General features: G+C 43.1%; 1 pseudogene; it reads right to left on the reverse strand.

Moving 5' to 3' along the window:
• Positions 1-479: 479 nt before the first annotated feature.
• On the reverse strand, positions 480-26981 carry LOC133895101 (double-stranded RNA-binding protein 4-like; annotated as a pseudogene).

Raw genomic sequence — 26981 nt, forward strand, 5'->3', positions numbered from 1 at the left:
GCCGCATTTTTTTTCATTCTTTTGACTTGTGTTGATAGACTGTGGAAAGATGTAATGCATTTTATATGGCATGAATAATATTGTGGCATAGTTGTTACAGGAAAAATGCTACTGCAATTTCACCATTCTTGAGTCTGCACAATCTTTAACAACTTGCCACGTGTACCTTTTTCGGAAATGGGATTAACTCGACTTTTGAAAGCCAATTTAAAGCAAACAACTACAGAGTTCACCACAGGGAAAAAACTATTGTTGCATTCATGCTTGCTTACTCAAACGAAAAGCAAGAAAACCTTATAATATCACACGTGTCATGCCATGTACAACTCGACGATCGATTGCCGGCTAATAAAAAACTGATATAACCATCGCCATTAAGCCGATCGGCTTAATCCACTTGCGTATAGGCTCTTATTGTAGAGTAATTAACACTAACACACCGCCGGCAAGTGTAGCACCGGCACCGGCAGCTTGGCCTTTCACTTGCAGGTGGCGACGAGGACCCTCCGTGGTGGCAGCGAGGGGCGGCGGTCATGGAGGGTGGCGAAGTTGTCGACGATGAGGATGTCGCCCTTCTCCCACCGGAACTGGATGCTCTCCTCGATGATCTCGCCACACCGCCGCACGAACCCCGCGGGGATCTCGGACCCGTCCGCAAACGTCGCCGAGCTCAGCTCCTTGCCGTGCATCCCCACCACCGTGTTGAACCACATCCGCCGCCCCTTCCGCCCCGGGAACACGCGCGTCAGCTTGCGCAGGCCGAGGATCGTCCGCACCCCGCCGTCCGGCAGCCACTCCACGTCCATCCCCAGCGCCCTCGCCCTGCACGCATACACGTTGCTTGGCACGTGTTTTCTTATGACCCGACATGTGACGGATGTGCTATGTCAGGTTCATGGCTCGCCGGCACTGATGCCTCTTCTCGGCGTCGGCCTTGTCGGAGGTGGCGAAGGCATCCTCCCACCCGCGACCCCGCATGGACTTGGTGTCGTTCTTGCTCAGCGCCGTGAAGGTGTAGCGGAGGTCCTTCTCGTCGAGCTCCTCCACTGTAACAGTCTAAATTCTTAAAACCAAGTTAAGAAAATAAAAACTTCAAAAGAAATTAAAAAGAGCTTTGCAAAATTAAATAAATCTCTAAGTGTGTATGTGTGCTTTATATATGTGAGTATGTGAGTATATGTGTGTCGGAGGATGAACTCCTGTCGCAGGGATCCCGAGAGACCCCTTTTTAAAGATTCGGCCGGGGGATGATCCTGAACGAGCTTGTCTGGGAAATAAATGGGAACGGAAATAAATGCAGTGGCTGGTGGGAGATGATCGTCCTAGCGCGAGAAAGATGGGTGCACCGGGGTTTAGACAGGTTCGGACCGCACGGAGGCGTAACACCCTACTCCTGTGTGAGTGCTATATCTTTCCTTGAAGGGAATTCTTCAAGGATGTATCTGGTTACAAGTGTGAGCTTGAGCTGTCTACAGAGAGCTTGAGACTCTCGTGTTCTAGCTTGGCTTGAGCTAGCTTGCGATGTTCTTTTGTCTTTAATGGATCCACGCCCCCCTGCCAGAGCATGGCAGGGTCTGACACTAGGGCGTGGGCAGCTGAGAATGTCAGGATGTCAGGCCGCGCGTGGCTATTAAATGCGGCATTCGGGCCTTTGACTGGCTGATACCCCGACGATGGGACCCTTCGGGTCGTCGGACGATCTTGCGCGAACCTTCGGGGAACCGAGTCCTCGGGGGCTGCCACGTGCAGCCCCGAGCACTCTCTCCCGAGCACTTCGGTGAGACCTTCGGGGAACCGAGTCCTCGGGGGCTACCACGTGCAGCCCCGAGCACTCTCTCTCGAGCACTTGGGGGAGACCTTCGGGGAACCGAGTCCTCGGGGCTGCCACGTGCAGCCCCGAGCATTCTCTCCCGAGCACTGGGGGAAACCTTCGGGGAACTGAGTCCTCAGGGGCTGCCACGTGCAGCCCTGAGCACTCTCTCCCGAGCACTGGGGGAAACCTTCGGGGAACCGAGTCCTCGGGGGCTGCCACGTGCAACCTAGAGCACTATCTCCCGAGCACTTGGGTGAGACCTTCGGGGAACCGAGTCCTCGGGGGCTGCCACGTGCAGGCCCGAGCACTCTCTCCCGAGCACTTGGCTGTTTGGATCATCGGGGGACTACAGTACTCGGGGGTAGGCGAGGACCCTTCCGAGCACTTCCTTCCCGGTACTTGGACTCTGCGGATCATCGGGGAACTGGGGTGCTCGGGAACCAGAGGCGGCGGCCCCGAGCACCTTCTCCCGGGACTTAGCTTCTTCTTATCTTGCAGGGTGGACCTCGCGGGATGGTGACGCGTGGCGGATGGCCGGCCCGGTCTCGGGACTCAGGGACCCCTGGTTCCTGATACACCGACAATATGTTATATGTATAAATACATATAGGCAATGAGGGCTTTTTCCCATAAAAGAATGTCTATATATGTATATATGTGTATATATTTGATTGCTTGTTTATATGAGCTAATATAAGTATATAGGTAGTATATACGTTGTATTTATAAATATACATATCTATATACATGAGAGAGTAGAAAAGATAAAATAAGAAGAAAAAGAAATTTTTTTTTGTTGTATAGGCCAAAGCCCACCTCCTCACTTGTCTCTCTTCTCTCGGCCCACTTGGTAAAGCCGGCCTAGCCCGCCCTCCCTTCTTTTTTCTCCCTCTCTGCTTCAGCATAGCGTAGTGCCGCAACAGCAGCTGGCCACCACTACACGTCATCATCGCATCCGAGCCGAAGAGCAAGCACCCATTCACCAGACGAGATCGCCAGAGCCTCTAGAAGCTTGAGCCCGTGCTAATGTTGCTAAAGCACAAGCCAAGTCTGAGATGATCACGCAAAGGAGTCCGTCGACCTTATGGAGTCCTGATCAAATTCACGAGAATGCGTGGGAGATAAGCTATGGATCAAAAGGAGGAAGATTTTAGAGGCTATGCGTGATCTTTTGCCTAAGAGATAGAAGCCCGAGCGTGTTTGAATCGCTAGATTGGAGTTTGGATCGCCGCCACCTCTCATTTTCAAATCTGACTCGAAATTGGAGATAAGGAAGCCTCCCGTGTATAAATATGCACCCTAGACCTTCCTCAGAACATCCTGAAGCTTTTACCCAACTCGCCGAGGCAAAAAGGACGCCTAGAGCCCAACCCCAGCGAGCCCCGAAGCTTTGCGCCGCCTGTCGCCGTCACCAACCTCTCTGGAGCCTCTCCGACGCCGACACGTATCCTAGGTGAGTTCTCTGTGCTCTCCCGAACCTTTTTCGCCGCTCGTTGAAGTAGTTGGTCCATCAGAGCGCTATTCCCCGGAGTTTCTGGTTGTGCGCCGCTGCGGAGGACCTGCCGCTGCCTCTGTTCCACTGGAGCTGAGAGCGGGTGAGTGTGAGTCATCCAATCTAGATCGACGGTGTAGATTAGAAGATCGCATACCCCTTCGGTAACCAATCAGAGCGCGCCACATGGCTCATATAATCCTAGTTAGCGGGTGCCATGCCATTATGCCAATCACCCGACAATATTAGCGCTTTTGCTTACGTGTCAGGCCACATCAGTGCTGACAGCCCAGTCAGCTTTTTCTTTTCTTTTGTTTGCTTTAGTCGTTTTGTTGACATCATAAATAGTATATATTGTGCAATAAATAGTTTTTTAGTATAAAAATAATTCTTAAATAATAATAATTAGGAAATTAATTTCTAATAATGTTTAGTAATATTTTATAGTTTTATTTAATTCTATTAATAGTTTTAAATAGTTTATAATTCAAATAAATGCTAGAAAATTCTAGAAAAATCTCAAAAAATCATAGATGACTTTGAAAAAATCCTATAAAATTTCTAGCAACATAATTTCATTTGTAGATAACATTTTTAGTCAATTTTTAATCTTTGGAAAATCATAACTTGTTAATCGTAGCTCCGTTCCAACCCGTTCTTTCGCTAGATTGTCCATAATAGTGTGATCTTGTATGTGATGATGTTTGTTGTCTGATACTTTATTCTTTTTGGATCTTGGTGTTTATGTGTTGTTATTTTTCTGTGTATGTTGTGAGTAGATGCCAACGTTCAGGAGGAGCTAGAGGGTCTGCAGGATCAGGATTTTGAAGACCCAACTGAGTTCAGTGAAGGCAAGTTGTTTTTCTTGATCATTTTTGTCCTAGGTTTATAAATATTTTGTTTTATAAACATGCATGCTAATAATGTATTGGAAATCCCAAGAGATAGCATTTATCCTAGTTTTTTCCTTATCATCCTTATCGCAATAGTATGGTTTTGGGTTATGGATGGGTATGATGCTTAGCGTTGCTTTGGGATGGTAATCATGATAATTGTTCTACGAACTTGATAATGGTCCTATGTCATAATGATAAAATATGATGGAATAATTTTGTGTAGCAACATGGTATAGAGATTTGAGCAGGTGGTCTGATGAGGTTTATAGTTGGGAAAGTAATAGTCTTGCTCAAATCTAAGGATCAGTTCATAGGGTGACCTTTCTGTGTTTACAGTAAAACCACAAGCCTGGTATGAGACGGGCCTAGCCAAATAATTTGTTTACTCTCAGCATAGTGTAGACCAGGCAGAAGAGCAGTGAATGGACGATGCCTTAGGATCCGAAAGGCGCAAGAGGGGGCTTTTGTTGTTGAGGTGGAATCACGCGGCAGTGAAACCTTAGCGGGTAGACATGTGGTGAAAGGGGGCATTGTAAAGGCTTTGTAGTGGATTCCTAGCACACATCAAGATAGTGTGTAAGAGTTCTCCGTCGGCCAACGGATGCTCGGCAAAACGAGATGAAACGTCTTGTGGATAAAGTATAACCTCTGTAGAGTTAAAACTGAATATTCAGCCGTGCTCATGGTCATGAGCGATACAAAAAACCTACCATGATTATAACTTGATGTTCTAGATAGTCAGGTCAACTGTGATGGTGGGAATCATAGTTGAGGATGATCAATCATAGTGGTGGGAACTATAATTGAGGGTTCAAACCTTAGTGGATGGAACTTTGGGTTGAGCTGTTGGTTAGTTGGTTAAGTCAAGATGGATGGAATCTTGAGGTGGTTTGTTATTCACTTAATTATTATTGTTTATCAAATGTTTTTACTTAAATGCTAATTTATGCAAGAGAGCTATATTAGCCTTATTCATGTCAAGCCAACATATGCATACTATTTTCTTCACAACTTGCTGAGTATGACAAGAGCTCACTCTTGCTACACCAAACACTCAGTTGGAGAAGGTATCGAGGAGTACGCTGAAGGTGGATCGTTCTAAGATGCTTTCTACATCGATGATGCATGTGGAAGAGTCGTAAAGGATTAGAGTATTCGTAGTTTATTTAGTTTCGCTGCAGTTTATTTGGTTTTCGACCCTTGAAGGTCACTTTTGTAAGACGGTTAATTCGATTAAGTATGGATTTGTAATTATTATCATCAATGAAGTTACTATGTATTGAGATTGATTCCTGGGCTCAGCGCATAGATGAGATTGGTTTGTTTCTTGAACCGGTATTGACACAGGTGGTATCAGAGCCATATTGACCTAGAACGCAACCTTAGATAACTGGTCAACCCTAAAAAGAGAAAACTTTAAAAATAATAAAAGCTACACTTAAAGACCCCTTACCTTTCTCTCTTTTAGTAAGGATTATTTACCCTCCTCTTGTGATCAAACCTATAGATGGAGTTTGATCTCAATGAAGTTCGCCATTCCAACGGATTGCACCAAGAGATCTTACCAAGGATGCTATGGGCCTTACTTATCGACATGGGACACCAAAAGAAGCTGATGTACGGAGGAACAAGGCCAACCACACGGAATGGTCCTTCACTGTCTTTGTCTATGGACGCCGTGCATACAAGGGAGAGTTCAGAGTTGCACACACCTACACCACGGAAACAAGGAGATCCAAATTCAAAGAAGGCATACAAGACGCCGCATGTCAAGCCCTCTACCGCGTGTGCATAGACTATAGAGCAATAACTAAGGACTCACTGTACCACTACGTCCCTGTTCGTAACGACTCAAGCCCAGATACTAGAGTCTGATGCTACTGCGATGAAGAGAACATCACACTCCAAATTCAAGTTCAACTCACCGTCGCCTAGGATCGACTCTATGAGAGCACCATACAAGAACTGAAGGAGGTTCGCTATCGCTTGGAAAAAGCTGAAGAGGACAACATGACACTTCAACACCGCTTGGATGAATTCACTCCTACACCAGTGTTGCCCCCAAGAAAGAGAGCTCGCTCTGAACCTCTCTCTAGCTCAGGATCAAAGTACCCAAATAGTGACTTGGATGGAGAACCTGTAACCCCACCATGTCTACCAAATAAGGAGTCCCCTGTTAGAATAATAGAGATCGATTAGTAGTGTCATTTAGGTCATTTTGGAGTTTTGGTTCTTATGGATATTTTTGCTTGTGAGTGTCAGATGTGAGTTGTAAGATCGCCCTTAGGCACCATGTCTGCATCCACATCTTTGAAGTAGGTTTTGATAATAGTAATAAATATAATAAGAGTTTTCTTTAAGTAAAATCAGTCTCTACAACATAGACTTCTTCCTAGAATATTGTACTTTTCTCTTATCTATGCCCTACTCTGCCAGATGGTCAACACTAGGGGCAACCTCAGAAGTGGCAACCGCACAGAAACCCTGCCTCCACTACTACCTCCAATAACTATAGAACAGCTTATGGTTATGCAAACCCAGATTCTGCAAGGGATGACCCAAGCAATAACTAACATGCAACAGACTACACATAATCAGCCACCAACACAGCCCCATTACTACAACTCAGTTAAGCCCCCATGACTACCTAGATTTTTAGCATTTGGTAAACAAGGCACTAGTATTGGAAGACAAACGTCGTATGCTCGGCAAAGATCACAAGAGAAGGATGGCCTCACAAGGACAACACTCAGGTAGTAACTCTCGCCCACGCACCATGCCGTCTCAGGTCAACAGCAGTCATACACTCAGTTTAGACCTCAAGTAGCAACATCTCGTTCTGTGAACCAGCAGCCTCACTCCAACACTAGCTACAACACACCAGCCCCACCAAGAACCCTAATTCATATGCTCCAACTAGACTAGCATGTTTTAACTGTCATGAGATTGGATACTATGCTAATCAGTGTCCTAAGAGGAGGTAGAACCAGACCCCAGTTCCATTCAACTTGAACACACCAACGAAGACACCTGCTCTAACTCAGAACCACAATTAGTATCAGACATCTGCACCGCCCAACAGAGCCCAACATAACCATGTGAAGGGACATGTGAACCACGTCTCCGCAGAAGAAGCTCAGGATGCACCGGATGTCGTACTTGGTATGTTCTTTGTTAACTCAACCCCGCATCTATTTTGTTTGATTCTGGAGCTCCGCACTCATTCATTACATCCAAGTATGTGGCCAAGCATAGTTTACCAGTAACCACCTTGAACATAAGATGCTAATTAGCTCACCTGATGGAGAAATGAGAACTAGTCTCCTCTGCCCTTCGTTAAACCTCAAATTAAGGGGGGTAGAGTTCCTAGCCAACCTCATCGTCCTAGAATCAGAGGGGATCGATGTGATTCTTGGAATGGATTGGTTAGCAAAGTTCAAAGGAATGATAGAGTGAAGGGCAATCACCTTGGAAAATGGAGAAGGCGTCAAGGTAGAGTTCATGGCAGACACACCGTTAGTAGAGCAATGCAAGTTGAACCATCTTGAAGGATCGATAGTGGACCAGATATAGATAGTCTGTGAGTTCCCAGATGTATTCCCAGATGAATTGCCAGGTACATCACTAGACGGAGACATTGAGTTTGTAATTGATCTTGTGCCTAAAACTGTGACTATAGCTAAGAGACCCTATAGGATGCCCGCTAATGACCTAGCTGAACTAAAGAAGCAAATACAAGAGTTATTAGAGAAGGGTTATGTTCGTCCTAGTACCTCGTCATTGGGAGCACATATGCTCTTCGTGCAGAAAAAAGATGGGAGATAAAGGATGTGCATAGATTATAGAGCACTTAATGATGTCACCATAAAGAATAAGTATCATTTACCTAGGATCAAAGATCTGATTGACCAACTTACCGGAGCTTGAGTGTTTTAAAAGATAGACTTAAGGTCAGGATACCATCAGCTAAAGAATAGTAAATCGGATATACCCAAGACATCATTCATCACCCGATACAAATTATATGAGTTTACAGTTATGTCATTCGATTTAACTAATACCCTGGTTTACTTCATGTACCTCATGAATAAGGTTTTCATGGAGTATTTGAATAAGTTTGTTGTAGTGTTTATTGATGACATACTGGTTTACTCTAAGAGTGAAGAAGAACATAAGAAGAACATGAAGAGCACCTAAGGAAAGTTTTAGGAAAGCTTAGAGGACATCAATTGTATGCTAAGCTTAGCAAGTGTGAGTTTTGGTTAACAGATGTGTCATTTCTTGGACACATTCTATCTGCTGGAGGAGTTGCAGTAGACCCAAGTAAGGTGACAGGTGTGTTGAGTTGGAAATCACCTACCAACGTTACAGAAGTGACCGTAAGGTATGCATAATGCACGGCCATCATAAACTTGGCGAGCGCCGGACGCCCGAGGATGGCGTTATAGGGGAGAGGGAGTTCGCAACGTCGAAGAGGACGCACTCCATGCGGAAGTTGTCCCGGCTCCCGAACGTCACGGGCAACTCGACCTGCCCGAGGGGCAGGGAGTGCCCGGGGGTCACTCCGCAGAAGGGGAGCGATGGCTTTAGGCGTCGGGAGGACACCTGCAGCTTCTCAAAAGCCTCCTTGGAGAGGAGGTTGAGGCCGGCACCACCGTCGATCAGCACTCTGCCGACCTTAACATTGCAGATAGTGGGAGACACTACCAGAGGTAGCCGCCCCACGGCTGCAGTACTGGCGGGGTGATCAGCCATGTTGAACGTGATCGGAGCATCCGACCACCTCAGGGGCCTTGCGGCCTCCTCGCTCGGGGTTGCCGAGCATACCTCGCATCGCATGACCTTGATGCCATGGCGCGAGCAAGGTGTGTAGGCGCCTCCGTCGATGAAGGCGACGGCGTGCTCGGGCTCCTGGAAGCCGAGCTCGACGTTGTCGGGGGCGACCTCAGCATTGCCTCCTCCGCGGGACTCGTCGCGCTCCCTCTGGCGCTGCTCCACGAGTCCTTTGACCGTACGACACTCCGTGAGGTCGTGCCATCTGGTCTGGTGTATGGGACACCATTTACCTGGCTCGGGCCCCGCGGGAGCGGGGGCCCTCGCTGGAGCAGGAGCTCGGCCGGGGGCCGGGGCACTTGCTGGAGCCGATACCCTAGCTAGTGTCGGGGCCCTCGTGGGCATGGAGGCCCGAGGAGGAGCCCTAGCAGGGGCTCTGACGGGACGTCGGTCGACGCCCGGCCGGCGCTCTTGCCGGCGGTTGGGCTCTTGCGGCACCCTGTGAGCGGGGACCTGGGTCGGCTCAACGGGAGTGGCCTCGCGCTTCCTTCTCTTCTTCTTTTCCCGCTTGTCGGAGCGGGAAGAACTTGGCTGGTCGGAGGCGGGGCGAGGAGCATGCCACGTCCTGGCCTCCGCAGCCTTGGCGCACTTATCGGCCAGTGCGAAGAGTTCCGCAGTGGTCTCGATCTCGTGCGTACCTAGCTTTTCGAGCATCCACTCGTCGCGGACGCCCTGCCGAAAAGCAACAATAACAGCATGGGGGGCCACTCACAGAATAGTGTTGCAAACCTGGCTGAAGCGTTGTATAAAGCGCCGTAGCGTCTCCCCTTCCTGTTGTTGGACGGCATGGAGGTCGCACTCCAAACCGGGGCGTGTAAATGTGCCCTGAAAGTTGGCCACAAACTGGTGGCGCAGGTCATCCCAGGAGCTAATAGACCCTGGGGGTAAGTTCATAAGCCAAGAGCGGGCGGAGCCCCTCAAGGCAACATGAAAATAGTTTGCCATCACCTACCAACGTTACAAAAGTGAGAAGTTTTCTTGGTCTAGTAGGTTATTACCGTAGTTTCGTAGAAGGATTCTCGAAGATAGCCAAGCCACTCACAGAGTTTCTAAAGAAAGAAAAGAGGTATGAATGAACAAGCGATTGTGAAGCGAGTTTCAATAAGCTTAAGAAGAAGTTAACTGTAGCCCAAGTACTAGTGTTGCCAGATATCCAGAAGAACTTTGACATATACTGTGATGCATCTCAACAAGGTCTTGGATGTGTTTTGATACAAGAAGGACAAGTGGTAGCGCACGATTCAAGATAGTTGAGGACTCATGAGAAGAATTATCCAACTCATGACCTGGAGTTAGCAGTAGTGGTACATGCTTTGAAGATATGGATGCATTATCTTCTTGGGAAAAGATGTGAAATATAAACATATCATAAGAGCTTGAAGTATATATTAACTCAAACGGATTTTAACTTGAGGCAACGAAGATGGCTAGAATTGATCAAGGATTATGATGTCGGAATCCATTATCACCCAGGAAAAGCAAACGTGGTTGCAGACGCATTAAGTCAGAAAGTGTATAGTATTATGGATATTACAAGAAGCTCAACCGACTTTGTGTGAAGAATTCCAACGTCTTAACCTACGTTTTGTTTTCGATTTAGAGGCAGTAACCATGGAAGTAGAACTTACTCTGGATGAGGACATCTAGAAGGGACAGGCAGAAGATGAAAATTTCAAAAGGATAAAGAGAATGTTAAAGCAAGAAAAGCCCCAAAGTTCTCAGAAGGTGAGAAAGGTATGGTATGGTTTGGCAAGCATATCTGTGTATAAGACCAGAAAAAGATTAAGGAGATAATCTTACGAGAAGCTCATGAGTCAGCTTATTCTATTCATCTAGGTAGTACCAAAATATATTAGGATTTGAAGGACCACTATTGGTGGCTTTGTATGAAGCGAGAAATAGCCGAGTATGTGGCCATGTGTGATGTATGTTAGCGTGTGAAAGCAGAACATCAGAAACCAGTAGGATTGCTATAGCCTCTGAAGATACCAGAATAGAAGTGGGAAGAAATTGGTATGGATTTCATAGTCAGTTTACCTCGTACCTAATCAGGCTATGATTCAATATGGGTCATTATGGATCGTGAAGGTAGCTCATTTTGTCCAGGCCAAAACAACCTATAAAGGAGATAAGTTAACAGAGTTATATATATCCAGGATTATGTGCCTACATGGAGTTCCAAAGGAATAATGTCGGATCAAGGTACCCAATTCACCTCAAGGTTTTGGCAGCAACTTCATAAATCATTGAACACGAAGTTGAATTTTAGCTCAGCATATCACCCACATATAGGTGGATATATAGAAAGAATAAACCAGATACTTGAGGATATGTTGCGAGCTTGTGCTCTTCAAAATCAAAATAGTTGGGACAAGAACTTGGCGTATGTAGAATTTTCGTATAACAGCAGTTATCAGTCCAGTTTACAGATAACCCATTTGAAGCACTATATGGAAGGAAGTGTAGAACACCCCTGCATTGGAATGAGACTGGAGAAGGTCAAGTGTTTGGACCAAAAATACTCAAGGAAGTTGAGGAGCAAGTCAAGGCAATACGAGAAAAGTTAAGATAGCCCAATCTAGACAGAAGAGTTATGCGAATAACTGACGTCAAGAGTTAACTTTAAAGGTTGGAGATTATTTGTATCTCAAGGTCTCGCCTTTAAGAGGACTTCGCTGTTTTAATATTAGATGCAAGTTGGCACCCAGGTATATCGGACCGTTTAGAATGAGTGCTAGATGTAGAGAAGTGGCCTACCAGTTGGAACTGCCGCCCAAGCTGGAGGATGTGCACAATGTGTTTCATATATCGCAGTTGAAGAAGTGTTTACGAGTACCAGAGGAACGGTTACCCCTGGAAGAAGTAGAACTGCAAGAGGATTTGACTTATTCAGAATACCCAGTCAAGATTATGGAAACAATAGAGCGAGTGACTCAGAGAAAGGTCATACGTATATTCAAAGTTCAGTGAACTCACCATACTAAGGATGAAGCAACCTGGGAATAAGAAGGAGAGCTAAAGACAGAGTTTCCTCATATGTTTGGAGATCAGCCTGAATCTTGGGGACGAGATTCCTTTAGGGGGGGGGGGTAGGTTTTGTAACAGCCCAAATTCCTAAAACCAAGAAAATAAAAACTTTTTCAAAAGAAATTAAAAAGAGTTTTGCAAAATTAAATAAATCCCTAAGTGTGTATGTGTGCTTTATACATATATATACATATATGTGAGCATGTGTGTTATACATATAGGCAATGAGGGCTTTTTCCTATAAAAAATGTCTATATATGTATATATGTGTATATATTTGATTGCTTGTTTATATGAACTAATATAAGTATATAGGTGGTATATATGTTGTATTTATAAATATACATGCGTATATACATGAGAGAGTAGAAAAGATAAAATGAGAAGAAAAAGAAAAGCTTTTTATTTGTATAGGCTGAAGCCCACCTCCTCACTTTTCTCTCTTCTCTTGGCCCACTCGATCAAGCCGGCCTAATCTGCCCTCTCTTCTTTTCTCTCCCTCTCTGCTTCAGCTCAGCGCAGTGCCGCAGCAGCAGCTAGCCACCACCGCGCGCGTGTCATCATCGTGTCCGAGCCAGAGAGCAAGCACCCATTCGCTAGACGAGATCGCTAGAGCCTCTAGAAGCTTGAGCCCGCGCTAATGTTGCTAAAGCACGAGCCAAGTCCGAGATGAACATGCAAAGGACTCCGCTGACCGTATGGAGTCCCGATCAAATTCACGAGAATGCGTGGGAGATAAACTATGGATCAAAAGGAGGAAGATTCCAGAGGCTATGCATGATCTTTTGCCTAAGAGATAGAAGCCCGAGCGCATTTGAATCGCTGGATTGGAGTTCGGATCACCGCCGCCTGTCGTTTTCAAATACGACTTGAAATTGGAGATAAGGAAGCCTCTCGTGTATAAATATGCGTCCCTAGACCTCCCTTAGAACATCCCGAAGCTTTTGCCCAACTCGACGAGGCGAAACCGACGCCAAGAGCCCAACTCTAGCGAGCCCCGAAGCATTGCGCTACCCGTCGCCACCGCAAGCCTCTCTGGAGCCTCTCCGACGCCGACAAGTACCCTAGGTGAGTTCCCCATGCTCTCCCGAACCTTTTTCACCGCTTGTCGGAGTAGTTGGTCCATCGGAGCGCTATTCCGATGAGTTTCTAGCCGTGCGTCGTCGTAGGAGGAGCTGTCGCCGCCTCTGTTCCATTGGAGCCGAGAGCGGGCGAGTGTGAGTCGTCCAATCTAGATCGACGGTGTAGATTCGAAGATTGCATACCCCTTCAGTAACCAATCAGAGCGCGCCACGTGGCTTACATAATCCTAGTCAACTGGTGCTACATCATCAAGCCTAGTCACCCAAGCACATCAGCGCTTTTGCTTACGTGTCATGCCACATCAGTGCTAGCAGTCTAGTCAGCAGCCCAGTCATCCTTTTGTTTTCTTTTTCTTTGTTTTAATTATTTTGCTGATGTCATAAATAGTATATATTACGCAATAAATAGTTTTTAGTATAAAAATAATTCTAAAATAATAATAATTAGGAAATTAATTTTTGATAATGTTTAACAATTTTTAATAGTTTTATTTAATTCTATTTAATAGTTTTATTTAATTCTATTTAATAGTTTTATAATTCAAATAAATGCTAGAAAATTCCAGAAAAATCTCAAAAAATCATAGATGACTTCGGAAAAATCCTAGAAAATTCCTAGCAATATAATTTCATATGTAGATAATAATTTTAGTCATGTTTTTATTTTTGGAAAATCATAACTTGTTAATCGTAGCTCTGTTCTGACCTTTTCTTTCGCTAGATTATCTGAAATAGTGATCTTGTATGGGATGATGTTTGTTGTGTGATATTTGATTCCTTTTAGATCTTGGAGTTTATGTGTTGTTGTTTTTCCATGTATGTTGCGAGTAGACGCCAACGTTTAGGAGGAACTAAAAGGTCTACAGGATCAGGATTTTGAAGACCCAACTGAGTTCAGTGAAGGCAAGTTGTGTTCTTGATCATTTTTATTCCAGATTTACAAACGTTTTATTTATAAACATGTATGCTAATAATTTATTAGAAATCCCAAGAGTTAGGCTTTGGGTAGATGATCCTTATGATCCTTGTCTCCATAGTATGGTTTTGGGTTATAGATGGGTAGATGATGCTTAGCCTTGCTTTGGGATGGTAATCATGATAATTGTTCCGCAAACTTGATAATGTTCCTATGCAACAATGATAAAATATGATGAAATAATTTTTTTAGCAACATGATATAGGGATTTGAGCAGGTGGTATGATGAGATGTATGGTTGGAAAAGTGGTAGTCTTGCTCAAATCTAAGGACCGGTTCATGAGGTGACCTTACTGTGTTTATAATACAACCATAAGCATGGTATGAGATGGGCCTAGCCAAGTAATTTGCTTACTCTCAGTATAGTGTATACCACGCAGAAGATCAGTGAATAGACGATGTCTTGGGATCTGAAAGGTGCAAGAGGGGGCTTCTGTTGTTGAGGTGGAATTACGCGGTAGTGAAACCTTAGCGGGTAGACATGTGCTGAGAGGGGGTATTGTAAAGGCTTTGTAGTGGATTCCTAGTGCACATCTCGGTAGTGTGTAAGGGTTCTCTGTTGGCCAACGGATGCTTGGCAAAATGGGATGAAACGTCTTGTGGATAAATTACAATCTCTGCAGAGTTAAAATTGAATATTCAGTCGTGCTTACGATTATGAGCGGTAATGAAAACCTACCATGATTATAACTTGATGTTTTGGATAGTCGGGTCAACTGTGATGGTGAGAATCATAGTTGAGGATGGTCAATCATAGTGGTGGGAACTATGATTGAGGGTTCAACCTTAGTAGATGGAACTTTGGGTTGAGGTGTTGGTTAGATGGTTAAGTCAAGATGGATGGAATCTTGAGGTGGTTTGTTATTCACTTAATTATTATTGTTTTTCAATCATTTTTACTTAAATGCTGATTTATGCAAGAGGGCCTTATTAGCCTTATTCTTGTCAAGCCTTCATATGCATATTATTTCCTTCATAACTTGCTGAGTACGATAAGTGCTCACTCTTGCTATCACCAAACACTCAGTTGGAGAAGGTATTGAGGAGTACGCTGAAGGTGGATCATTCTAAGATGATTTCTACATCGATGATGCATGTGGAAGAGTCATATAGGATTAGAGTCTTCATATTTCATTTAGTTCCGCTGCAGTTTATTTGGTTTTTCGACCCTTAAAGGTCACTTTCGTAAGATGGTTAATTCGATTAAGTATGGATATTATAATGATTATCATCAATAAAGTTACTATATATTGGGATTGATTCCTAGGCTCAGCACATAGATGAGATTGGTCTGTTTCTTGAACCAATCTTGACACAGGTGGTATCAGAGCCATATTGACCTAGAATATAACTTTAGATAACTGGTCAACACTAAAAAGAGAAAACTTTGGGAAGAATAAAAGCTATGCTTAAAGACCCCTTACCTTCCTCTCTTCTAGTAAGGTTTACTTACCATCCTCTTGTGCTCAAACCTACAGATGGAGTCGGATATTAACGAAGTTCGCCATTCCAATGGATTGCGCTAAGGGATCTTGCCGAGGATGATATGGGCCTCTATCAACATGGGACACCAAAAGAAGCTGATGTACGAAGGAATAAGGCAAGCCAACCGCATGGAATGGTTCTTCACCATCTTCGTCTATGGACTCCGTGCACACAAGGGAGAATTTAGAGTTGCATGCACCTACACCTCAGAAAAAAGGATATCTAGCTTCGAAAAAGGCATACGAGACACCGCCCGTTAAGCCCACTACTGCGTGTGCCTGGACTATGGATCAACAACTAAGGACTCGTTGTGCTGCTACATCTCTGTTTGTGATTACTCAAGCCTGGATACTTGATGCGGACATCCCAACCAGTCATGTAAACCAAGATGCTTCACCCCTAGTCCAAGGGCCGATTACACGAAGCCGTGCCAAAAAGGTACAACAAGAGGTGAACTCGCTTCTTACTAAGTTAAACTTTAATAATGATGAGAATTTTATACTACCTAAATGTTGTATATTTGTTTTCCTAAGGTTTACACCTGAAGAGAAGGGCATTGCTTTAGATACACAGGCCACGCGAGACTCTTCGACTTCAGATCTTTCAGCTAGCTTATCTTCAAGGAAACTCCACCAATCTTTCACACCTAGCTAGGAGGGTTGTTCCTAGTATACATACCCCCTTGTATCACTATTATAGGGAGACTTTTGATAATTGAAATACAAACCCCTTTGTTCAGCTTTGTGCTAACAAATTTAGAGAGTGTTCTCTACCCCTTTGCTCTTGTGGTTTCCTCACAGAATTACAAAAGCGGATGCGTCATCGACTTCCAATTGGTGCTCCTGGTTTGTTGATTCCTGGTTGTGTTGATTGGTTCTTGAGAGTGTGGTTTGACGAATCCTCAATTCAGGTTGCAAGTTAAAGATGGTGGTTGGCTTTGAGTTTTATTTGTCAGATTGCACTGTTATCCCACCGCTTGCAACTAGTTATCTGGCTCCTTTGAAGCTACTTATCTTGTTCGTGATCCTACGTCGTGAAGATCGGGACACCATCCGTATCATCTGGTATCAGAGCCTCCGTTGCCATGGTAGGATCGTTTATCCCTATCTATACATATTTTGTGTTCGTTCTATCCACTAAAAAGCCAACAAATAATAATAATAATAATAGCCTTTTGTTTTTGCATCTGTTATTTTGGTAAGTTTAGTTAAGTTTCTATCCATTAGAATCTTTGTTTTAGTTGTTGATCATCCATCATTTGTGTGTCTTTTGTGTTGTTCTATATTTTTGCATCGTTTCATATCTATAAGTAAAAAGTTAGAAACCAAGTTCATCCTTTCTGAAAACTTTGATCCCATCAAGTTCTAGCTGCTGGTTGTGTTGGGTTTTATCTTCCAATTTGTGCTAGTCATATATCTGGTCTTGTGGTATTAAAGTGTCAAAAAAAAAGAAAGAAAGTTGCTAAAAAAAAGGAAAATTTGCAAAAAAAAAAGTGAGAAAGATCAGTTCGTACAAGTGCGTAAAAACATCGAATCGAGTTGTGCAAACAGTTGTAATCCTTTTTGTCAAAGGTGCGGAGTGAAAACCGTCCCTCAAGTGCACGACCAGTTTGCTATCTTTTCTTTGGTGCAAAATTTTGCTTGGGTTTGATTGCAACACTTGCATCCCAAGCATACTCCTTGTTTGCATCAAATCTAAATTTTCTTTCTGCATGAGTTGATCCATATATTTTATTCATATCTTGTGATCAGCACTTGGCATTGAATCTCTAGTTTGAATTGTTACTTAGCTTTATAATAACTAGAAATCAGATTGCTCCTTGTGCATCAACTCCCCACCAAGCTCCACAAACAAGCCACTGTAAATGGAAATCTGGTCGTGTATTCGCTTAACCATCACTTGTACCACAACACATTTACTTCTGTAATCTGTAGGGAAAACATAAGAGTTTGGGTTGGTAAGAGACGGTGAGGTTGTGCGATTCCACATATTGTCCTATTTCACATATTTTTCTACTCGAGTACCACTAACCATGCAGGAAAGATGTGTGTCTCTTTCTCAATTCAATGAGTTGAAGCAAATCTTGGAGGAGAAACTAGAGAGGAGCTCACAAGACATTCAAGCCCTCATGAATCTTGTTTGTGGTCATCAATGAGCCTTTGATGGTGAGAGTAATCAATCTGAGGAAGTTGATGAAACCGATACAGAAGCTGCTACCTGACGTGGAAGACAACAACAAGAACGTGATGCTTTCCATGGTCATCGACCATCACGTCCAAAACATGGAAACAATGATGTGCATGATAGGGGAAGAGGTCATGGTCGAGTGAATAATGATCATGAAGAAGAAGAAGAGGTCGAGTATGAACCATTACAAAATAATGGCTGTCGACGTCAAGGCAAATCGAGCACGTAATCAGCCCCAAGAAGAGAGGTTTGGTAAACTGAAATTTACCATTACCATGCCTAAATTTGATGGAGGATCTAATCCTGAAGCTTATCTCTCATGGGAGTTGAAAGTTGATAAGATATTTTGCATGCATAACTATTCGAAAGAAAAGAAGTTGGCAATGGCTTCTCTCGAGTTTGATGATTATGCTTTAATCTGGTGGGAACAAGTTATCCGTGATCGAGAGGATGTGGGACAGTTTGCTATTGTCTCGTGGACTAAAATGAAAAGAGAAATGAGAGGTCAATTTGTGCAGAGGCATTATCGGCGTGATCTTTTTAACAAGCTACAGAATTTGAAGCAAGGTAATCTCTCCATTGAAGAGTATTTCAAAGAAATGGAGAAGGCCATTATCAGGGCTAATATAAATGAGCATGAAGAACAATCTATAGCACGGTTTATGTTGGGTTTACACCGTAATATTTAACGCATTGTTGAATTTCAGCCATATCAAAATTTGGTCGAACTAGTGCATCAAGCAAGCAAAGCCGAGCGTCAATTGTAGCAAGATGAGAAGTCAAGCAAAGTCAGCCCTTATAGCACTAGAGTTGCAGCCAATACAAGCATGAATGCTTCACGATTTACTGTAACTTGAGGAACTGTTACACGCTCGAGTGATGGTGTACGTTCCAATGCTCATAGTGGAAAGAAAATTGCTGCAAGTTCGAGCAGTGATGGGTTACACAACTAAGAGTAGTGGAATTCAATGCTTCAAGTGTGGAGGACGTGGACATGTTATAAAAGAGTGTCCAAATAACCGCACCATACTTGTGAATGAGAATGACGAGTATGAATCGGGTAGTGAAGAAGAGCAAGATGTTGAAGAAGATGATGCTCCTAAAAATGAGGGTCCAACAACATGTGAATATGAGAGTGGTGCTGCTCTTGTTGTGGCTCAAATATTGAGTGTGCAGCTAAAGGAAGCTGAAAATGGACAGCGTCATAATTTTTTTCAAACAAGAGCCAAGGTTGAGGGCAAGGTTGTCAAGGTAATCATTGATGGCAGGAGCTGCCATAATCTTGCAGGTAAAGAGATAGTCAAAAAGCTTGATTTGAAGTTGTTGCGGCATTCACACCCATATCATGTGCAATGGCTGAATGATTCGGGAGATATCAAGATTGCATATAGGGTAAAAGTTTCATTCAAGATTGGTGAATATATTGATACCGTAGAGTGTGATGTTGTGCCCATGACAGTGTGCCATCTGCTGTTGGGAAGGCCTTGGCAATATGATCGTTCATCTCTTCATTATGGACGCACCAACCACTACACTCTCAAGTAGAAAAGCAAAGATTTGTTGTTTAATCCCATGACCCCTCACCAAATCATGGCTGAACATTTGCAAAAGAGTTTCGAAGTGAAAGTGGAGAGTGAACGAGAAAGAGATAAAAAGAATAATCTGAGTGCCACCCACAATTCGGTGAGTGAGAGCCACAAACCAAATGTGAGAGATAAAAAGAAAACAGAGGGAGAGAATCTAGTCATGTTAGCCAGCAAATCTGAAATAAGAAATGTAAGGACTCACCCAGATCAAGTACTCTTTGTACTTGTGTACAAAGATGTATTGCTTTCAGTTAACGACATAACATCTCTTCCTAGTGCAGTGTCTCATCTTTTGTAGGACTATGAAGATGTGTTTCCAAAGGAAACCCCAGCTGGACTTCCTCTTTTGCGTGGTATTGAACATCAAATCTATCTCATTCCGGGTGCTGCACTACCAAATCAACCACCATACCGCACCAACCCCGAAGAAACAAAGGAGATTCATAGGCAAGTGCAAGAACTTTTAAATAAAGGTTATGTGTGTGAAAGTTTAAGTCCTTGTGTTGTTCCTATGATCTTGGTGCCAAAGAAAGATTGTTCATGGAGGATGTGTGTAGATTGTAGAGCCATCAACAATATCACTATTCGCTATCGTTACCCTATTCCTAGGCTAGATCATATGCTAGATGAGTTGAGTGGTTCCATAATATTCACTAAAATTGATTTGAGAAGTGGTTACCATCAAATAAGAATGAAAATTGGCGATAAATGAAAAACTGCTTTCAAAACAAAGTTTGGACTGTATGAATGGTTAGTTATGCCTTTCAGTTTGACTAATGCTCCTATCACTTTCATGAGATTAATGAACCATATCTTGAGATCTTTCATTGGTAAATTTGTTGTGGTTTACTTTGATGATATCCTAATTTACAGCAAGTCTTTTAAGGAGCATGTTGATCATCTTCAGCAAGTCTTGGATGTTCTTAGAAAAGAAAGATTATTCGCTAACCTTGAGAAGTGCACCTTTTGTACAGAACAAGTTGTGTTTCTTGGCTTTGTTGTTTCAGCAAGACCATAAAAACTTCTTACCTAACTTATATTCACAGGATTGGCCAACTCCTGTGAATATAAGTTAGGTAAGAAGTTTTTATGGTCTTGCTAGTTTTTATAGGAGATTTATGAGAGATTTCAGTACCCTAGCTGCACCCTTGAATGAATTGACAAAGAAAGGTGTTGCATTTGAACAGGGAGAATCACAAGAACATGCTTTTCAAGAACTAAAGAAATGTTTGACCAAAGCACCTTTACTGATTTTACCTGATTATACTAAAACTTTTGAAGTTGAATGTGATGCTAGTGGAATTGGTATAGGAGGTGTGCTCATGCAAGAAGGAAAACATGTAGCATATTTCAGTGAAAAATTAGGAGGTGCACAACTGAATTATTCCGTGTATGATAAAGAGTTGTATGCTTTGGTTCGAGTACTTGAAACTTGGCAACATTACTTATGGCCAAAAGAATTTGTTATTCATTCAGATCATGAGGTTTTAAAGTACTTGAAGGGCCAAGCTAAACTGAACCATAGACATGCCAAGTGGGTTGAGTTCATAGAAACTTTCCCATATGTTGTGAGGTACAAGAAAGGTAAGGACAATCTTGTGGCTGATGCTTTGTCTCGTAAAAATGTCTTGTTGAATCAGCTAGAGGTGAAGGTGCCTGGCCTAGAGAGTTTGAAAGATTTGTATGGTAGAGACTCTGAATTTTCAGAACCATATGCACAATGCAAAAATGGTAAAGGATGGGAGAAATATCACTAGCATGATGGGTTCTTGTTTCGAGCTAACAAGTTGTGTGTTCCAAATTCTTCGGTTAGACTCTTGTTGTTGCAGTAAGCACATGCAGGTGGATTGATGGGTCACTTTGGACGTGATAAGACCTATGAGCTGCTGGCCGACCATTTCTATTGGCCAAAGATGAGAAGAGATGTTGAGAGATTTGTGCAGCGTTGCGTCACATGCCACAAAGCTAAGTCAAAACTGAACCCCCATGGTTTATATATTCCACTTCCTGTTCTGAGTGTTCCTTGGGAGGACATTAGTATGGATTTTGTGTTAGGATTACCTAGAACTAAGAGGGGAAGGGATTCCATTGTTGTTGTTGTTGTTGATAGATTCTCAAAGATGACGCATTTTATACCGTGTCATAAAAGTGATGATGCTTCTCATATAGCAAATATGTTTTCAGAGAAATTGTGAGATTACATGGGATGCCAAAGATAATTGTTTCAGATCGCGACACAAAAATTTTGAGCTACTTTTGGAAGACGTTGCGGGCAAAACTTGGAACAAAGTTGTTGTTTTCCACAACATATCACCCACAAACGGATAGCAAACTGAGGTGGTGAATAGAACACTTTCAATGCTACTGCGAACGATGATCAAGAAGAATTTGAAAGAGTGGAAAGAATGCTTACTACATGTGGAATTTGCTTATAACAAGGCAGTATACTCTACCACCAACATGTGTCCATTTGAAATTGTATATGGATTCAAATTGATTGCTCCTATCGGTTTGCTGCCTCTACCATTGCAGGAAAGGAGTAACAAGGAAGCCTCAAGCCGTGATGCATATGTCAAGAAGATACATGAAAAGACTAAGGAAGAAATTAAGAAGAAAACAAAACACTATGCTGCGAAGGCCAACAAGCATCGTAAGAAGCTAACTTTTGAGCCAGGTGATCTGGTTTGGGTACATCTATGCAAGGAAGGAACGCTTTCCAGACAAGCGTAAATCAAAGTTGATGCCTCGAGTAGATGGACCATTCAAAATCTTGGCCAAAGTCAATGACAATGCTTACACGATTGCACTTCCTAAAGAATATGGTGTAAGCACAACATTCAATGTCGCTGAGTTGTCACCCTTCATCGATGAAGATGAGTCAGAGTTGAGGACAACTCCTTTTCAAGAGGGGAAGGATGATGCGGACATCCCAACCAGTCATGTAAAGCAAGATGCTTCACCCCTAGTCCAAGAGCCGATTACACGAAGCGGTGCCAAAAAGATACAACAAGAGGTGAACTCGCTTTTTACTGAGTTAAACTTTAATAATGATGAGAATTTTATACTACCTAAATGTTGTATATTTGTTTTGCTAAGGTTTACACCTGAAGAGGACATTACTTTGGATACAAAGGCCTACGAGCAGCGCCACGTAATCCTCGACTAGCTCTGAGCAGCGCTGCATACTCCTCGACCAGTTCCGAGTAGCGTCGCGTGCTCTTCGACCAACTCTGAGCAGCGCCGCGTGATCCTCGACCAATTCCGAGCAGTGCAGCAAGATATTCGACCGCAAAGAAGAAACAACGGCCACGAAGAGGAAGTGATTGACCTTGTCGACCACCTCATCGACCATGAAGAGGAAGTGGTTGATCTCATCGAGCACCTTATTGACCACAAAGAGGGGGCCTCGACCGCCTCCACAATCTTCAACACTCTCAGTCTTGTGACAACTACTTCAACTTCCACGAGTCATGCGACCAAGCCTGTGATGATTCGGCATGCATAATACACATGGTTGGAAAGACAATCAAGTCTACTTTCACACCCAATAAACGGTTCATCATTTTGACTTCCTAATAAGGAGTAATGGCTAATTTACTAAAGATTGCTAGAAGTTGAACAGGCCACACGAGACTCTTCGACTTTAGATCTTTCAGCTAGCTTATCTTTAGGAAACTCCACCAACCATTCACACCTAGATAGGGGGTTGTTCCTAGTATAGATACCCCCTTGTATCACTATTATAGGGAGACTTTTGATAATCAAAATACAAACCCCTTTGTTCAGCTGTGTGCTAACAAATTTAGAGAATGATCTCTACCCTTTGCTCTTGTGGTTTCCTCGCGGAATTACAAAAGCGGCTGCGTCATCAGCTTCCAGGTTGATTCCAGGTTGTGTTGATTGGTTCTTCAGAGTGTGGTTGGGCGAATCCTCGATTCAGGTTGCCGGTTAAAGACGGTGGTTGGCTTCGAGTTTTATTTGTCAGATTGCACTGTTATCCCGCTGCTTGCAGCTAGTTATCTGGCTTCTTTGAAGCTAGTTATCTTGTTCATGATCCTACATCGTGAAAATCATGACACCATCCGTATCATTGGGTATCAGAGCCTTCATTGCCACGATAGGATCGTTTATCCCTATCTATATATATTTTGTGTTTGTCCTATCCATTAAAAAGCCAACAAAAAAATAATAGCTTTTTGTTTTTTGCATCTGTTATTTTGGTAAGTTTAGTTAAGTTTCTATCCATTAGAGTCTTTGTTTTAGTTGCTGATCATACATCATTCGTGTGTCTTTTGTGTTGTTCTATATTTTGCGTCATTTCATATCTATAAGTAAAAAGTTAGAGACCAAGTTCATCCTTTCTGAAAACTTTGATCCCATCAAGTTCTAGCTGCTGGTTGTGTTGGGTTTTATCTTCTAATTTGTGCTAGTCATATATCTGGTCTTGTGGTATTAAAATGTCAAAAAAAAGAAAAAAATGCTAAAAAAAGAAAATACTAGAGTCCGATACTACTACGATGAAGAGAATATCACACTCTAAATTCAAGTTTAACTCACCATCACCCTTGATCGACTCTATGAGAGCACCATACAAGAACCAAAGGAGGTTCGTCATCGCTTGGAAGAAGCTGAAGAGGACAACATGACACTTGGACCCCGCTTGCATGAAATCACTTTGGATACGGGTATCGGTATTGGGTCGATACGGATACAGGAATATGGCATTTTTCCAAAAAACCTAATACGCGGGTATGTTTTAATATATTTTTTAAAAATAGTAAATTTTAGCATATAAACCATAAGTGAATTTTATGTAACTGATACTAATTGTTAAGCAAATAAACCATGTGGAGAGAGGGATCATATTAATATTACAATAGGCTCCTGAAAGGCTGAAACTAAGGATTACAAGATAGCTATTTGTCAGAGAATATGTTTTGTAAACACTAAACAGGTATGTGTTCCTACAGGTTACTTTATACATCAGACAACTCATTCACAAAACCAAGCATCTTGATATATGCTGCTCTTTGTACAACATGTACACTAATGAAACCATGATCCTATATTAGCATATAAAACTAAACCAAGATACGCAGGAACATGTCAAAGCAAGCGGTGGTTCGCCAATGCTGTTAGGTTTGGGTGGTGCTCAGTGGCAAACATATCTCCACTAGGTATAGTTGAGACATTCGACTAAGTGAAATAGTCATGACTATAGATGACCTACTTTCGGTAAGATATGTATAATAGATAGTATGCTATTGTCCACTCATCTACAAGCATATTTCAGTAACATGATAACATCTTTCAATACTCATCTACAAGCAGGCTGACGATCACTCATTCAGATCGGGGCACGGAAGGGGATGGGAAAAAAAGAAGGAAGAAAAGAGAGAGGAGAGGAGAGGAAGTGAGGAACTCACCAGATCCAGGTGGAGGGTGTCGCCGGGCTCCAGCTCGCCGCCGGTAGGATAGCAATCAGCAGGTGCTCAAGGTGTAGGCATGCAGGCAGCGTCTTAGTCTCCTAGAGGTGCAGCCGTGTGGGCGTCGACTTGGAGAGCGTCGACTTGGAGGTCTCCAGCTCGCTGTGGTGGCTCACTGTGGTGGCCAGCAACGACCGATGAGAGAGAGGGAGCAGTGCGGGGCGCGGGCGGCAGCTAGGGAGACCAGAGGGGGTAGTGCAGTGCGTGGGCTACTGTGTGGCAGGGCGTGGGCTATTGTGTCATGAGACACGATGTCTTTAGGGTTGCTAATGGGCCATAGTCAGATATTGTGCCAGGCCATATTGAATGTCACAGATGTATCCTCAATGTATCCCGATTTTGCTGATTTATTTTTTTGGATACTTCACAAATAAGTATCAGCGCCGTATCGGATACGTGCCGATATAGATACGACACCTAATTGGAGTATTAGTGTTTCATAGTTGGCCATCTCTAGCGGATCTAACCATGATTTCAAATCCAAGATGCAACATAGAGAATATGTGCAAAGTGTCAATCATGTGGGGACCAGCCCCCTGTTCGTTAGGTCTTGATGGTCCCATGTCCGATCATCTTCTCTCAGAATGACATGTGAGTCATGGACTACCCGCATACTGATGTCTTTGTTAGCATTGCAGACGTGTCGGGATCTGAAGTGCACTGAGTGTTGATAGATGGAGGGAGCTCGGCAGATCTACTATTCGCCAAAGCATTTGATCAAATGGAGATAGCCAGGAGCCGCCTTTGACCAGTGGGGACCCCACTTCTGGGTTTCGGGGGGCAGCCGGTCAAGGCCCTCAGGAGAATTTCACTCCAAGTTACCTTCGGAGGTGGGGAAAGAGTGCAAATGGAGGGGATACTGTTTGACGTGGTGGTTGTCCCGTACCAAGAGGAGATGTACCATATGCTGGGTATGCAACAGGGCACGTACACTTTATAGGAGTAAAAGTAGATTGGTTTTTTTGTTGAAGTATTGTGGGTTTCCTGGTTTAAAGCTCCTGTATCTTTGTTGTTTCGTGAAGATTTGATAGCAGTGAAAAGCTTTTTCTTCGATCCAACGATTCCCATCATACAAGTGTTATCTGTAGCTGCAACACCATAGTGAATTATTAGTTCTCAAGTGTTATCTGTAGCTGAAACACCATAGTGAATTATTATATCTCAAGTGTTAATTCTCAATAGAAAAGGTTCATTGGCGCTTTCTTTCTAATCATGAACAAGGGAACACAAGTTACCTAAAATTGACTTGATCACAGCACGAACAGCTTTCTGCTCTGCATCCTTCTTGCTGGTTGCAGCTTCACCAGTATAGGTGTTCCCATCAAACACCACGGATGCAACAAACAGGGTCAATGGCTTTCTTGAGGAGCTACAGAGTAAGAGGGCCAAGTGGTTTTTGTCTTGTCAGCAAATTCATGAAGAATTGATTTGGAGAGCACCACATCCTGAACGGAAGAAAAAAGGGATGTATATGTTAGATGCATAATTATTAAAAACAAATTTTGAAAGATGAGAGATTACAACCCATGATACTATAAACTGAGTTGTACATAGACATGCAATACTAAAATGGTAATGAGATGGTACCACAAGCATTTGGAAAGTAAATAATACAAAAGACTTTCCCACTCAAAATGCACATGTCTATGTATGCTCCTAAAATTGGTAGTAATTACCACCAGACTGTTGTTTTTCAAGGCAACATACTATTTTATGATATGTTGTTTTTGGAGGGAGAAATAACAGTTCAATATTATGATCTGATATAACACAATTCACAAAAATATATATATATAAACATCATTGCTCATGAGGTGAAAAGATGATAAACAACCAAAACAAGAAACAGTTTCAAAACTATACCTGATCAATCAGCTCAAACACCTCTTTAACATCACCCTCTCCTCTTGTTACCAAGATCTCATAGGCCACTCCGGCAGCACCCTGCTCTGCTTCCTTGCGGCGACTAAAACTACACGTTGATGAGAACAGCTGGCCGCCCACTTCCACTGTGCGTTTGGACTTAGGTTGATGATGCTCGCCTTCAAACTCAACATTGTAGATTGGCAACTTTTTATGTGTCCGTTGAGCAAACGCTTGCAAGTGGTTTTTATGCAT

Source organism: Phragmites australis, chromosome 16 (assembly GCF_958298935.1).
Source record: "Phragmites australis chromosome 16, lpPhrAust1.1, whole genome shotgun sequence".
Lineage (NCBI taxonomy): Eukaryota > Viridiplantae > Streptophyta > Magnoliopsida > Poales > Poaceae > Phragmites > Phragmites australis.